The sequence below is a fragment of the Microtus pennsylvanicus genome, chromosome 1 (genome assembly GCF_037038515.1).
Source record: "Microtus pennsylvanicus isolate mMicPen1 chromosome 1, mMicPen1.hap1, whole genome shotgun sequence".
Lineage (NCBI taxonomy): Eukaryota > Metazoa > Chordata > Mammalia > Rodentia > Cricetidae > Microtus > Microtus pennsylvanicus.
In genome coordinates this window covers 92,691,687-92,707,047 of record NC_134579.1, presented here as the reverse complement: position 1 = coordinate 92,707,047, position 15,361 = coordinate 92,691,687, and the positions used below count along the sequence as shown (strand labels likewise).

Here is a 15,361-nt window from a genome sequence, read left to right as displayed (position 1 = left end):
TGGCTAATGTTTAGAAATAGGCTGCTACCATCTTGTCACTCCATAATTTTGCAACAGGCCCATAAATCTTTTGCTATCATTTAATTTTTATAATAAGTATGACAGTCCCAAGGTGATAGTATGAAGACTATTAACTATGGGTTAGGGTCAGGGCCTAGAACCATAAGCTTATGACTCTCAAGACAGAGAGATAGCTCATAATAGTTTGAATTTGGGGATCCAGATCAACTAGCGAACAGTACACCAATGACCTGTCCCCTACTTATCATTTCATTTTTCCCTTTCCTCCTCTCCTTTCCTCTCTCCCTCTTTCTGAAAGTGTAACCCAGGCTCTCATCAAATGGGCTATATACCTCAGAATATCTACAACTCTTGACTCAATTGCTTTCAATTCCTAGTACTGGATTAATGACATGGGCCACGATACCAGACTCCCTACTCCTTATGTTGGACTAAGACAAAAGAATCAAACTCCGGTGGTTCTTAAATATATATTACATGGATGTGTAGTGTTCAGGAATATAAGCTAGGAGGGCATTCCGGACACAGCGCTTACTTTTGGGCTGAGCAGAAAGACTAAAAAAAGGTGTCATAGTCAAAGGGAGTTGGGCTCTCTTAAAAAGTCTGAAAGGGCGGCAGGAGTATGGTCGCCAGATCTAATGCTACCCTTGGTTGCGCTCAAAACGACAGCACTAAAATATTCCAGGCAATTTTTTTGCCCATGGGCGACCAAACCAGTCTTCCCTGACGGAAGTGGAAAAGGCGGAGCCGGCGGAAGTTCTATTTCCACCAGACGCAATAGTCCAATGCGGAACTTCCGCCCTGGGAGGGGACACTTCCGGTTACCGCGCCCAGCCCCCATCCTATGGGTGCCGAGTGGGTGAGCGATTTCAGTGCACCTGTGAGCCGTCCCTGCACCGCGCGCGCACTGGGCGTTACTAACGGACAACTCCTGCCTCTGGGATCTCAGATACAGGGATGCTTCGGGAATTGTGGACCCTCTTGCCCGTTATTGACTAATCCCCTCGGACCCAGGCCCTGGAGATGGTGAAGGGACCGGGATGTGAATCTGGGTAGCTGCATCTGCGGTTCTAGCTAAGGACAGCGCGAAACGTGTTGGAGAATGTGTTTCCAGCTCACCTCAGTTAAAAAAAAAAAAAAAAAAAAAAACCAAAACAAAAAAAACCTCCCCGGAACGGACGCACAGACAGATTCGCTGACTTGACAGCCGAGTAATATCGATCTGAAAGAAAAAAAAAAAAAAGACAATTGGTGCACGTTAATTTGAACCAAATCTCCTAGGAGCCAAGACTAGAGGATCAGAGCTCACCAAAGGAGATCACAACACGGGGTACGAGTTCCTAAGAACCAGCTGTAAATACGCCAGCGTATTTAATGTCACTTGGAACCTGCAAGTTAAGTAACATCCAGATCTCCTTCCCAAATGAAGGATCGTGGCACAGGTTAAGTAAAACTTAATACTTATTCACCAATGTGTGCTTGTATGTGTGTGTGAATAAAATAAACTTTTCTAAACCCTGACCCAAACTGACATTATTTGAGGACCCACTATTATAATGGTATTAAAAGTACAGGTTTTTTTTTTACACCCCCCTCATTTATATCTGAGACAAAGCTCCTGCTGTGAACAGGCCCTACATTTGTGCTGCTCCCGGCTTTGCCTCACAATGCTGGAGTTACAGGGCTGAGTCACTCCATGGCGATGCTCAGCCTCCTTTGTGGTGGTGGGTTTCCCCGGCCCCCCAGACTGGATGTCCTTTAGCCCAGGTAGCTTTAAACTTGTATGTAGCGGGAGTTGGCCTTGAAACCCCTAATCTTTCATCCCATTTAAGTGCTGGGAATGCTGGGAATACAGAGTTGTGCTAACATGCCTGGCTAAGTTTTCATGTTTAAGCTTTGCTGGAAACTTTGTGTAGTTACATGAAAAAAAAAAAGTTTGGTTTTTTTTTCTTTTTTACAAGCTTGTAATAATATGACCTTTGCCCCTTCTACTGACATTAAGCCTGAAAGGATACAAACTGGAAGAACCCACTCCTTCTGGCAGGTAACTGGAAATCACTATGTAAGATGTCTTAGATGACTCAAGGAATAGCAAGAGTCGGTTTCAGTGAGGATCTCTTAGTTATTCCCCTTTGGGAAAATGATGAAGGCAAGCCAGGTGTGGTACACTTGTGTAGTCCCAGCACATGGAAGACTGAGGCAGAAGAAACACTGACTTAGGGTGGACTACACTGTGTATTCTAGTCCAATCTCGGCTATAGAGTAATACCTTGTGTCAGAAAATTGAAAGGAAGAAAAGTATTTTTTAAAAAGCCACAGTAGGAGAGGTGGGGATGTAGCTCAATGGTACATTGATTGCCTAGGTTAGGCAAAGGCCCTGGGCTGGACTCCCAGCATCGCCAAATCAAAAGGAGGAGGAGAGAATAAAAGTAGGTGTGCTCACCTGCCAAGTCAAGCTGAATCTGAGCTAACTGTCACTGTGAAGGTAAGGATCTACCTAGTAGGGTTCTAATCCTGATGACATCATAAGTGTTGCTTGGTAGCAAGTAAACAAAATTTTTACTGGCCAGTCCTCATGCCCACATGATGCTTGAAATCCAGTTTAACTTATTTTATTCTTCCTGTGCCATAAATTACCCCTACACAGTTATTTACTCAGTCTCTAAAAGTTCAAAAATCAGCGTGATTTCTTCTCTCCCTTAAAAGAGATGAGAGGAACAAGATATCTACCATTGTGTCATTTGAACCCATCTTAAAGTCACATAGTAGTCATTCTGTGACAGGGATCACACAGACCAATCTGAACAGAGGGAGAGGGAACTTGGCAATGGTGTGACAGCCAGAAGTGATATTGGTAGGAACCGTCTTGAAGGCTAGCTACCGCCATCCCCCAAACTCTGATTTGAAAGCACACCCACACTCCTCTCATGCTTTTTGGCTATCTGTATCTTTTCAGAACTGGCTGATAATTTCATGAGTACTTTCATTGATTGGGTTGTTTGAATTAATTGTATATATCATAAATATAAATCCCAAGTCAGTTGTGCAGCCAGCAAAGATTTTCTCCCATTCTGCAGACTGTCTTGGTTCAGTTACTGCTTTTGGCATATAGAAGCTGTTTAGTTTTCTGCAATCATGTTAATTGTTAGCAGTATTTCTGAGTGACTGAAGTTCCTTTCAGAAAGACCTGGCCCATGTCTTATGTGTATCCTACTTGATAGTTTCAGAGTTAGTCTTGCATTAGGCTCTTTGGTTCACTTTGGATAGGGAGATAAGATACAGATGTAGTCTCATTTGTCGACATGGGCAGAACTTGTTTCCCCAACACTGTTGAAAGAGGCTATCTTTTCCCCAGGGTATATTCAGGCATCTTGTTAAAAAATCACGTTACTGACTATGTAGGTTTAAATGCAGGTCTCTATTCTAGTCCGTTATGCAGGCGTCTGTTTAATAATTGAAGGGACAGCTAAAAAGAAGCCTCCTCAGTTGGGTTGTCCGCTGTGTTCGCTCCTCTGCCTCTCTTTAATGGTATTTCTACAGACTAGTTAATTGCAGGCAGGGGGCATGGTGGTGGTATTATTTGAATACATAGTTCAGGGTGGCTAAACTTGAAATTCTAGCTTGATGCCATGCCTCAAGCCTGAAATCCCAGTACTTAGAAGGCTGAGGAAGAAGGAATTCATATAGCATTGAGGCCACAGCCTATGGCTTACATAGTAACTTTTAGCCAGTCTGGGTTATGGCTATAAGACATTACCTTGATATAACAGATAAACAAAACAACAGAAAAATTAATGAACTCATGATTTTCTTGACTCAGCCTTCCACATGCTAGTATTACAGGCAGACACTAAACTAAATACCCAACTAACTTTTTTTTTGCCTTTCCCTCTTTATTTTTTAATTAATTTTTTTTATTGAGCTATACGTTTTTCTCTGCTCCCCTCTCTTTCTCTTCCCTCCCCTTCAGCCCTCTCCCATGTTCCCCTTGCTCCCAATTTACTCAGGAGATCTTGTCTTTTTCTACTTTCTACTTCCCATGTAGATTAGATCTGTGTAAGTCTCTCTTAGGGTCCTCATTGTTGTCTAGGTTCTCTGGGATTGTGATTTGTAGGCTGGTTTTCTTTGCTTTATGTTTAAAACTCACTTATGAGTGAGTACATGTGATAATTGTCTTTCTGGGTCTGGGTTACCTCACTCAAAATAATGTTTTCTAGCTCCATCCATTTTTTTTGCAAATTTCAAGACATTATTTTTTTCTGCTGTGTAGTACTCTGTTGTGTAAATGTACCACATTTTTCTTATCCATTCTTCGGTCGAGGGGCATTTAGGTTGTTTTCAGGTTCTGGCTATAACAAACAACGTTGCTATGAACATAGTTGAGCACAAGTCCTTGTGGTACGATTGAGCACCCTTTGGGTATATACTCAAAAGTGGTATTGCACCCAACTAACTTTTATTAATACCACTCCCCTCTCCTCTTTTTTAGGTATCCTTGGATGGCCTGGAACTCATCGCATCGAACAGCCTGGCTTTGGACTCATTGGCAGTCATATTGCCTCAGTTTCCAGACTGCTGGGATTCTAGGCATGTGCCACCGTGTACAGCTCTGTTCTGTATTTTGAGACAGGGGCTCACTTTCTAACCCAGCTGAGTTGCAGCAAGCCTACTGCCTGGCGTGGGTTTTCAGGTGGACAGAACCACACCCAACTTACTTTCTGAATCTTAGGATGTTTTGGCATTCCTCAAAGCTTGAAGGCTTTGGGGGAGACTTATGCTTTTAGGGTAGGTCATTGTTTGGGGCCACAAAAAAAAAAACCCAAGCAAACAACAACAACAACAAAAAAAACCTCTCTCTACCAGGGGCGTAGCTATCCTGAACAAACCAACCAATCCTGAGGCTGTGCTCCCAACAACTTTCTGATTTAAGTCTCACACTCAAACCAGTTTTTCTCTTCCCCTAACTCATCCAGGGCCAGGTGTCAGGCAACCAGATACCACTCCTGTACCCAAAGTCACTTAACTGTTCATTTGCCAATGCTGAGCAATTTGTTGTGCCCAGGTGTGCCTTTTCCTCAGCAACGCCAGCAAAGACTTGACCTCGTACTTTCTCCACATTCTATTTTGTTGTTGTAAGAGCCCGGGTTATTCTGCACCTTTCCAGGTAGCCTACTGACCTTGAACTTGTGATTCTCCTGCGACAGGCTCCTGAGCACTTGAGAGCACTGTGTATTCTCCCCATTAACTTGTGCTCTACTATTTAGTAAGAACTGAGTATTTCCCCTTGGCCCCACTTAGCCATGGGCCATTCCCTTTCTGGGTGGGATCTGTGACTGTAGAACCATCTTCCTTCCAAGTTTCCTTCTATCCCCTCCTGGGGTTGTAAGATCTTTACCAACCCACCTTCAGCTTCTGCATCCTTCATAAGGACAGTTGTCTCAGAAAGGGGCTGTGGGCATAGGAAAGGTGATAAGCCAAAATGTCTTAACTCGCCTTGAGAAATAGAAACTCAGAGACTATTGGGTATTCTCCTCTTTCCGTGGAGATCCTCTTGGTGGGGGACTGGGAACATGACTACAAGAGTCGGAGGTCCTGGGACCTGATGACTTGGTCACTACCTGTCACACCAACACACCTCCTAGAGACAAAGATGAGGGGTTATTAAGGATACTAGGGGCCAGAAAGATGGCTCAGTGGGCAAACCCTGATGACCCAAGTTCTATCCCTAAGACCCACATGTTAGAACAAGTTGACTCCTCCAGGTTGTCCTCTGATCTCCACATGTGCACTGAGGCCTGCATGCCTACATACCTTCAACACTTAAAGAAAGGTCGTTAGGGCTGAGGAACAAACACAGTTGGCAGAGTGCTACCCTAATGTGCAGGACGCTGTGGTTTCCCTCTGCCAAACTACGGAAAGGGTGGCTGGGAGCTCAATGCTATACTCCTGCATGCCAGAAAATTGGGTAGCTGAATCAGGAGTTACTGCCTTCTCTGGGGGCATAGTGAATCCTCTGCCATCCTGCATAGCTACATGAGACCATGAAATGCCATTAAAGGCTCTCTTAGAATTTCTGCTCATTTTCATTCTTTTTAATCTCTGTGTATTGTGTATAAATGGGGGCAACACATGACATGGTGCATGTGTGCAGGTCATAGGACCTCCCTGGGCATTAAATCTTGCCTTTTACCTTTGCCTGAGGCAGGGTCTCTTGTTCTCCTTTGCATATGCTAGGGTGCCTGCCCTCTTACCATAGAAGAGCTGGGAATACTGTTGTACACTATTCTACTTGCTGGGATTAGAGGCCCACATCACTATCTGCTGGGTTTGACCCTCATTATCTTCTGCTACTTTATCCAATCTTGGACTTCCCGTTGACCTGCCTGCCATGAATTAACCCTTCTCTGTGTGGGGTCTCTGACTGTATAACCATCTCCCTTCTAAGTCGGCTTCAGATCCTCTTGGGATTATGAAGTCTTTTACCATTCCACTCCAACACCTGCATCTTTAGTATACTCTGCAGGTGTAGGGGGCTGTTGGGGCACAGGACAGATAACAAGCCAGGTATCTAACACACCTCAAGAGATAGAGGGATGAGACTTGGGACTTCTCTCTGGAGGGAGATCCTAATGGTGAAAGGCAGTGAAGGGAAATGACCCAACATCTGTAATCCCAGCTCCTGGGAAGGCGGAGGCAGGAGGAGCAGGTCATCCTGTGCTACACTGCAAGGTTGAGGTCAGCCAGGGACACCTGAGTCCCAGTCTCAGAAAAGTTTAAAGAAAAATCAACAAAACAAAGGGGATGGCAAAGGGGTGCTCAGGATAGTATCAGAACCCAGATCTTCTGGCTGCTGCCCCTCCCTCCAAGATCAGGCCATGACCCCAGCAGAGACCAGCTGTGACCTGACGGCTCACAGAGAGTTTAGTTCTCTCTGTCCCCATTGCAGCTAGAAGTGCAACCCCTCTGATGCCCAGACAACCTTACGTGGAGGAGAATAATACCTCTTATCCTGTTATTTTTACGTTGAACTGTCTGTTTCCCGTCAGGGTTCCCATCATGCTGTAGATGGTGGCTCTTTCCTATGCTCTCCCAATTCAATCCCCATCATGGAGGCTTCTCTCCATGAGCCTGTGGCTTGCCCTAGTAAAGCTCTAAAGGTGAATCACTTCAGCTTCCTTTCCTGTGATCTTGTCTTTATCTGTTATTTACAGCAGGTAGCTTGTCTCTTAGGAGTTGCTAGAGGCAATTCATAGCTCTCTGAAAAAATACTTTTAGAGCCAGCCATAGTGGCCTTGCCTATCATATTAGCACTTAGGAGTTGGAGCCAGAAGGATCAAGACTTCAGGGTGATCCTCAGCTATAGGCCAGCCTGGGCCACATGATCCCTGAAGACAAAAGGTTGTCTTTTGAGTGGGGGACTGTCAGCCAAGCGACCCTTTCACAGTGACTGCACTGTCCTCAACACAACCCCGCTGTTTTATCCTTTCTAAGCACTGCAAAGACCCAGCAGCTTTGGAGGACCACCACAGCCATGGCTAAAGACTAGCACAGACAGCTTGCACTGACCTGGAAATCAGCACTCCTAAGCAAGAGAGCTGAGTAGACTCTACATGACCCTCCCTGCAGCTACTTTTATCCCAGCCAGAAAGGGAGTAATTGATTCCAATAGCTAACCTTCTGAAGGCTTGTGATTGATGTAACCACAATCCTTAATTTGAGTGACACATTGTGTCATTGATATCATACTGCTGCCATACACTATACCCTGGGTAAATAACTAGGCTGCAAGCTTAATTTTTTTTTTTAAGTTTTGAGACAAGGTCTGGACTCAAGCTGGTATGTAATCAGATATCTAGATATCTCTGTATAGGTATTTAATTACTTTTATGTGCATTGATGTTTCGCCTGCATGTATGACTGTGCAAGGTGTCAGATCCCCTGGAACTGCAGTTACAGGTAGTTGTGAGATACCATTTGGGTACTGGGTATTGAGCCCAGGTCCTCTGGAGGAGCATCCAGTACTCTTAACCACTGAGCCTTCTCTCCAGTTCCCAGGGTTGTATTTTGAACCATTGTTGATACATATTGCTTTAACCTCTAGACTGAGACTGGGTGAATGCCACCCTGTTTGCTTTGGTTGGTTTATTTGAAACAGTGTTTCACTTTGTATCCCAGGCTGCCCTGGAACTCACACATAGGAGGGACTTAGAATGTGTATGTATACTATCACCCTTGACTTTCTTTATCTTAGGATGTTTCTACATCTTCCAAAGCTTTCAGGTCTGAGTGGTGTCCCTACCCCTGTTAGGGTCACTGAGTCTTGGGAACAGGAACAGAAAGCTCTCTACTGGGAGCATGGCTTTCGACTATAAACCAATTCAGAGGCTATAATGGAACAACTAACTTCCTGTGTAACCTAAAAAGTGGGTTCACAACTTGGTGTATTCAGGACTACTAAAGCCCTGCCAGCACAGGAATGAGGTTTAACAAATGTTAAATACTAGTCTTTTCTATCAAATATTGTAAAATCTTTTTATATCGTCCACCTTTTAAAAGTTTTATGCAAATGTTTTAATCCCTCCATAACTAGGTAAAAACCTTTGTTACACAAAGTGACTTAAGTGGTAGACCTCTTCCAGTTTTCCCTCATTTCATTTGCTCTAATTCTTTTCATCAAGCCAATAAAAAAAAAAAATCCTGTGATGTCAGATCCCAGCCAATGGGGAAAAGTCACAGTCACCACCTACCTTAAAATAAAAGCCAAATGTACTTCCTGGACCATGTGCTTACATTTCTGAGCACACCCTTTGATCAAGAGGGAAGTTTTGCCTTACAGAGATGCGTTGGCTTTTTTGGGGTCTTTTCTTTGTTGAACCCTGAGAATATTTTTAATGATTTGGGGCTTGTTAGGCTTTCAAATCCATATAGGGGAGTGTTCAGATACCCTCCCTTTGAAGGGATGTGTCCCCTGTCACACTGTGGTGACAGCTGGGTTTGTTGATTGTTGATGTTCCTTCATAGAAAAAGAAAATAAGAGAGGTCACTGGACCCTCTCCTGAGTAGCCAGTCTCTCCTCCCAGCTAGCTATTTATAATTCTGTCCAAATCTTATGTTGCCTTGTGGTTTGGTAGGAGGAACTAGAGTATATAGGCTAGGAAAAACTAGGGACAGAGGCCTATGCATCTATGGGAAAGCTGTAATATATACTGGGTGAAAAATTCAGGGGGAATAAACATTGCTTAGTGGCCCATGCCCCTAAAGAAAATCTCACAACAAATGATAAATGTATTTGTTAATGTGATTATGTCTTATGGTATTAAGAAAGGAAACCAGTAAGAAAAAAATATGAGAAGGATACAGAAATGAAAACATTTTGGTTTAGAAAAGATTTGTGTGTAAACAATAAGATGGCTGGATGTTTCAAAATGTAAAAGAAAACTAGAAAGCATATTCACATTATGAGGATCTGAGTAAGTTATTTAAAGTTTATAAAAGATGAGACATAGAGATGGTATGTATGATATTCAAGTCAGAGCCCAGTACACTGATGTTAAACCTCTGCTTAAATGAATGGAGCTATCAATCTGCTCTTGATAACAATTACAAGAACTGGTTAAAATGTTTCTCTGTCAAAGTTTATTTTGAAGTGTTTGGGTTTTAACCAAATTTTATCTAAATATAAACAGGAGTTAAAAGTACCAGACTGGTGTACCTGACCTCTGACTGTTAATAAAATGGCCCCTATAGGGTCATAGGGATGGCACTATTTGGAGGTGTGGCCTTGTTGGAGGAAAGTGTATCACTAAGGGTGGGTTTTAAGGTTTCAGAAGCTCAAGCCAGGCCCAGCATCTCACTCTCTGCTCCTGCTGCCTGCCAATCTGAACTTCGAACTCTCAGCTACCTCTTCGGTACCACGTCTACATGCACACCACCATGTTTCCAGCCATGATGACAATGGACTAAATCTCTGAACTGTAAGCCAGCCCCAATTAAACATTTTCCTTATTAAGAGTTGTTGTGGTTATAGTGTCTCTTCACAGCAATAGAAACCCTAAGACAGTGTTCGGTATCTATACTTAGAGGACTATGCCGATGTGGCAAGAGGAATTTTTTTGTTCTGTTTTGTTTTGTTTTGTTTTGAGACATGGTTTCTCTGTGTAACAGTTCTGGCTGTCCTGAAACTTACTCTATAGACCAGGCTGGCCTTAAACTCAGAGATTCCCCTTCCTCTGCCTCCCGAGTGCCAGGATTAAAGCTGTGCACCCCCACCTGGGAAGAGGAATTTAAAGGGAGAATATCTTCCCCGTGTCCTCCAAAGTCAGCTGGGTCCCAGGGGACTGCTCAAATGTTCTATAACAGTGGGAAGTCACCAGTTGTCTTGTTCAGGAGGCCATGGAGACCCCACCTAGTTAAGCAAGGCCTTTATCTACCTATCTACATATATATATATAGTCATGTAGGCCACAGGCAAAAGGGAGGCTAGTGGAGCCAGAGATTGATTCCTCTCAAATCCAAATGATCTGGGAGGATCACATCCTCAACTGGCCTTCACAATAAAACCAAATGATTAATTCTGGTCATCTATATGATTTTAAACACCCAGACCAAAAAAAAAAATACAACCTCAAACTAAGATGATCAGTATGTGGGTATTTTGTTGTTGTTGCTTGTTTTGGTTTTTGACAGTCCAAAGGGTCACATTCCACAGACTCTGGACGTAAATCCACAAGAGATCTTATTTAGATAACTATTTCTAACTAAGAATGTTCTTCTTGATAAGAAAATGCAACCCAGATGTAAGACTTCAGATCTTGCCTCAGTTCACAGCTGCAGTGCCTATCTGCAGCCAGGAGAGCAGGCCACTACTGTTTTAAGATAATAATCAAAGGACGGCTAAGTTTCTCTGCTCTCCCTAAGCGTTCTTGTAGATGGACTCTGATGTGAAAATTTACGATCCCTTGTTCTGACTTCCCCTGGTGCTTCACCTAGGACTTGGAAAGCAAATGATTCCCGCCTTTCTGTCTTCATCGTAACTCCCCTGGCACCAGGCAAGTACTTCTTTTCCTTTCCTTCTTTTCTTCCTTCCCCACACCTGGCTGTTATCCTGGGGTTACCTCTTGGAGGAAGAGGGGGATGATAAAAGCAGGAGGTGAGATCTGACTGGGCAGTTTACTGTGTGTGTGTGTGTGGGGGGGGGATGACAAAGAAGAGTAACCAGTTTATCTTTTAGCTAAAAGCCAGAAAGTTTCTTGGAACTCTTGGCAGTCTCATCCTTGCCAGAGGCCAAAGATGCCAAAAATCTTATCTGGTTCATAAATGATTCTAGGATTACCTCTCTGGGGGGGGCGGGGTGTGGGTGGTGGTGTTAAAATTGGCAATGGAAGCCCGTTAAGAGAAAACTAGCCGGGCAAGGTGTAACTTTTTATACCATTACTTAGGGAGGCAGAAGCTGGTGCATCTCTGAGTTTGAGGCCAGCCTGGTCTATATAGCAAATTCTAGGACAGTCAGGACTAGAAATCCTGCCTCAAAAAACCAAAATCAAACAAAACAACATCATAAATATAATAATGAAGAAAAAGAAAAAAAAGGAAGAAACTAATTTTGGTGGAGAAGAGTTGGGCCAGACCAATCTTCTGGACTAGGGAGTACTCCTAACAATATGGTGATATCTCATATGTACTCTAACAAATAAAGCTTGCCTGAAGATCAGAGGGTGGAGCTAGCCACTAGTTAACCACAGAGGTCTGGATATCTGTACAGACAGACAGGAAGTGATATGGCTAGGTGGAGAGAGGAATATGAGGCTGGAGGAGACATGAGGTCTACCCTTTTTGACTGAGGAGTTAGCAAGTTGGCTGTGGCTTGCTCCTTTCTCTCTCTGATCTTTCAGCATTTGACCCAACATTTATCTCTGAGTTTTTTTTTTATTAAAACCAATTATAACTCATGGAAAAATAGTGCCCAACTTTATGTCATGAATTCACAAAAAAGCTGCTTGCCTGTGGCTTTGCAATCACTGGCACATGCCAGAGCCACATGCAGGAGTCACTGTCCTGCCAGCTAGGTTTTCTTTTCTTTTTTCAAGTCTCCGAGCAAGTTTGGGGTTTTCCTGTTGTAGCTTCTCTACAACAATCTCCAACTGTACCCAAAATACAGAAGTGCCTGTGCTTCTAATGCCACAGGACTTATCTACCCTAGACTAGCTTGCTCTGTCTTCAGGCCACTCTTGCCTGTTATAATTATCTTCCACACAATCCCACATGCATTTTTCAGACAGACAGCTCCTTCTCACACATAGGTTGTGCGCGTCCCCTGAACCCCCCTCTCAAGCTGTTGCCCCAGTAGGTCCTTGACGCCTGCTAAGGCTTCTGCTGTTGTTGCAGCTGCCATGGCTACACACTGCAGCTGCAGCTGTCCTCAGCCCGGCTGTGCACCGTCTGCATTCTCCGCAAAGCCATGCTATGTGGCAGCAGCCTCACACTCCACCATCGGCAAATTGGGTGAGACAATTGGGAATTGTTAAGGGAGGATTAGCTTAAAAAAGAGTGTTTTCCCCCACATTAAAAAATGAGAAAGAGGCTGGGCGGTAGTGGTGCACATCTTTAATCCTAGCACTTGGGAGGCAGAGGCAGAGGCAGGTGGATCTCTGTGAGTTTGAAGCCAGCCTGGTCTAGAAGAGCTAGTTCCAGGACAGGCACCAAAGCTACAGAGAAACCCTGTCTCGAAAAATTTTTTAAAAAAGGAAATGCTGTTATGATGGAGGGAGTTAGGTCTCTATATGATTACACAATGGATGGTTTAAAATTTGAAAAATATAAATGAAGGGATAATCAATTTAACCAGGATTGACATAATATTAATTATCATTTTGATAATCTTTACTGTTGGTTTGATAATTCTTGTTTTATCTCTAAAAAAGTTGGTTGATATGAGTTCCAAGACACAGGCCTTAGAAAAACTTATTAAAACAGATCATAGAGATATTCAGATCCAGAGAGAGGAATTTAATGGAGATACCTGTCCTATCCAAGCATCATCATTAATTAGGACAGAATTGGAGAAGTAGAAAAGAAAATTTAGTCATATAGGGCTCAAAGGAAACCTTCAAAGATTTCATAAAAAGATTGACATCAGCAGTAAATAGAATGATACCAATCAGAAGCTAGACAAATAATAATTCAATCTCTGACTTGAAAATACTAAAGCACAATGTAAATGGGTAATTACAATGTTAAAGGCAAGATCAGCACCCTTGGAGGAATGGATCCAAGACACATTTAATACTGAATCTCATGACCATGATGATGCTTGGATGGGACAGGTAATTTCCAGAGATTTGCAGAAAAATTTAAATCTCAACTGTTTCAATTTCAGTAAACACGGTCACCTAAAAAGAGATTGTAAACAGGGCATTCCTAGAAACAATGTTTTTTCTAACCATAATCCAAACAGGATGCCCCTCCCTTCTGGATTATATAGAAGGTGTGGCAAAGGCGGGCATTGGACTAATAAATGCAGGTCAATAAGAGACTCAAGGTAACTCTTTGCTGTTGAGAAACACCTTGAGAGGCCTCTCACAGGCCCCCATGCCAAATTCGTTTCAGTTTCCTGTAACCATGGAGGAAGCTCCTTCCCAGAGCAATTAAAGAACCTAGTGCCTATTGTAAGAAACCACAATGCTCTGGATGATAGAAAGCTACAAAAGAGAGGACAAAAAATTCAGGAGAAGCCGGGCAGTGGTGGTGCACGCCTTTAATCCCAGCACTTGGGAGGCAGAAGCAGGTGGATCTCTGTGAGTTCGAGGCCAGCCTGGTCTACAAGAGCTAGTTAGTTCCAGGACAGGCACCAAAAACTACAGAGAAACCCTGTCTCGAAAAAATAAAAAAAAAATTCAGGAGAAACCGTAAAGCAAATATTTTGGCAAACTTCTATAAATGAACAAAGACAAAAAATTAAAAATATGAATAAATGACATTGTCATTGAAGGTCTGGTAAACACAGGTGTGTATGTAACAATAATTACTCCAGAATCTTGGCATCTAATTTGGTCTCTTCAGGAGGTAAATGTTCAGCTTTTAGGGGTTGGAACTCTATCTCAGGTAAAACAGAGTGCAAGATGGGTGGAATGTATAGGGCCAGAGGACAAGGAGAAATATAAAAGCCATATGTGACTAACATAGCAATCCGTTTGTGGGAATGTAATTTGTTATAGCAATGGAATACTCAGATTAACATTCCCCCACAAATTAATGTATGTCTCTGGAAAAATATTAGAAGGTATTATAAAGAACAGTCATCAACCATTCAGGTTGTTCAAGAACAGGGCACAAAAGCTGCTGATCTTTCAAAGGCACTAACAGCTTTACCTTTAAAATGGTTGACAGACAAATCTATATGGGTTAAGCAATGGCCTTAAACAATATAGAAACTGCAGGCATTAGAACAACTGGTACAGAAACAGCTAAATACTCAGCATATTGAGAATCAATCAACTCTTGGAGTTCTTTTGTATTTGTTGCTTAAAAAAAACCCTGGAAAATGGAGAATGGTAACAGATCTAAGAACTGTTAATAAGGTAATTCAGCCAACTGGGCTCCCTACAGTTTGGAATTCCTTTGCCTTCTTTATTACTTAAAGGATGGCCTCTTGTATTTACAATTTAAAAGATTGTTTCTTCACTATACCTTTACAAGAAAAAGACAGAAGAATTTGCCTTCACAGTGCCTACTTATAATAATTCTTATCCTGCTATGAGTTAGCAATGGAAGATTCTCCCACAGAGAATGTTAAATAGTCCCATCCTGTGCCAGTATTTTGTATGTCAGTCATTGGAAATGATATGTAAGCAATATCCTCAATCTATAGCTTACCATTACATGGGTGATTCAAATGTAGATCCTTTAGAAAGACTGTTTGAAGAAGTAAAGAGAAATTTGCCATGTTGGGGAGTACAAATTTCTCTTGGAAAAAATACAAAGAGGAGATTCTTTTTGATTATTTAGGCTATAAAATAGGTTTACAAAAAAATTAGACCTCAAAAATTGCAAGTTAGGAGAGACTGATTGCAGACTCTTAGGACTTTCAAAGATTGCTAGGAGACATTTCCTATCTATGGCCCACTATTGAGGTAAGTCTTGATGAACTGAGAAATTTGTTCCAAACCTTAGATGGTGACAAAGACTTTAAAAGTCCCAAGAAATTATCAGCTGAACCTGAGAGATAATTGCCTTTTGTGGAAGAGAAATTACAGAATGCATATTTGGATGGATGGATCCAAAGCTTAACTGCATTCTGGTGATATTGCCATCTAAATATTTCCCTACAGGAATTTTAATGCAG

At 42.5% G+C, this 15,361-nt stretch overlaps 1 long non-coding RNA gene across 1 annotated transcript; it reads left to right on the top strand.

Moving 5' to 3' along the window:
- Positions 1-831: 831 nt before the first annotated feature.
- Positions 832-10,032, top strand: LOC142850283 (uncharacterized). The gene is made up of 2 exons (XR_012910675.1): positions 832-1,463; positions 4,511-10,032. It is a non-coding gene; the product is annotated as an uncharacterized LOC142850283 (long non-coding RNA).
- Positions 10,033-15,361: the final 5,329 nt, after the last annotated feature.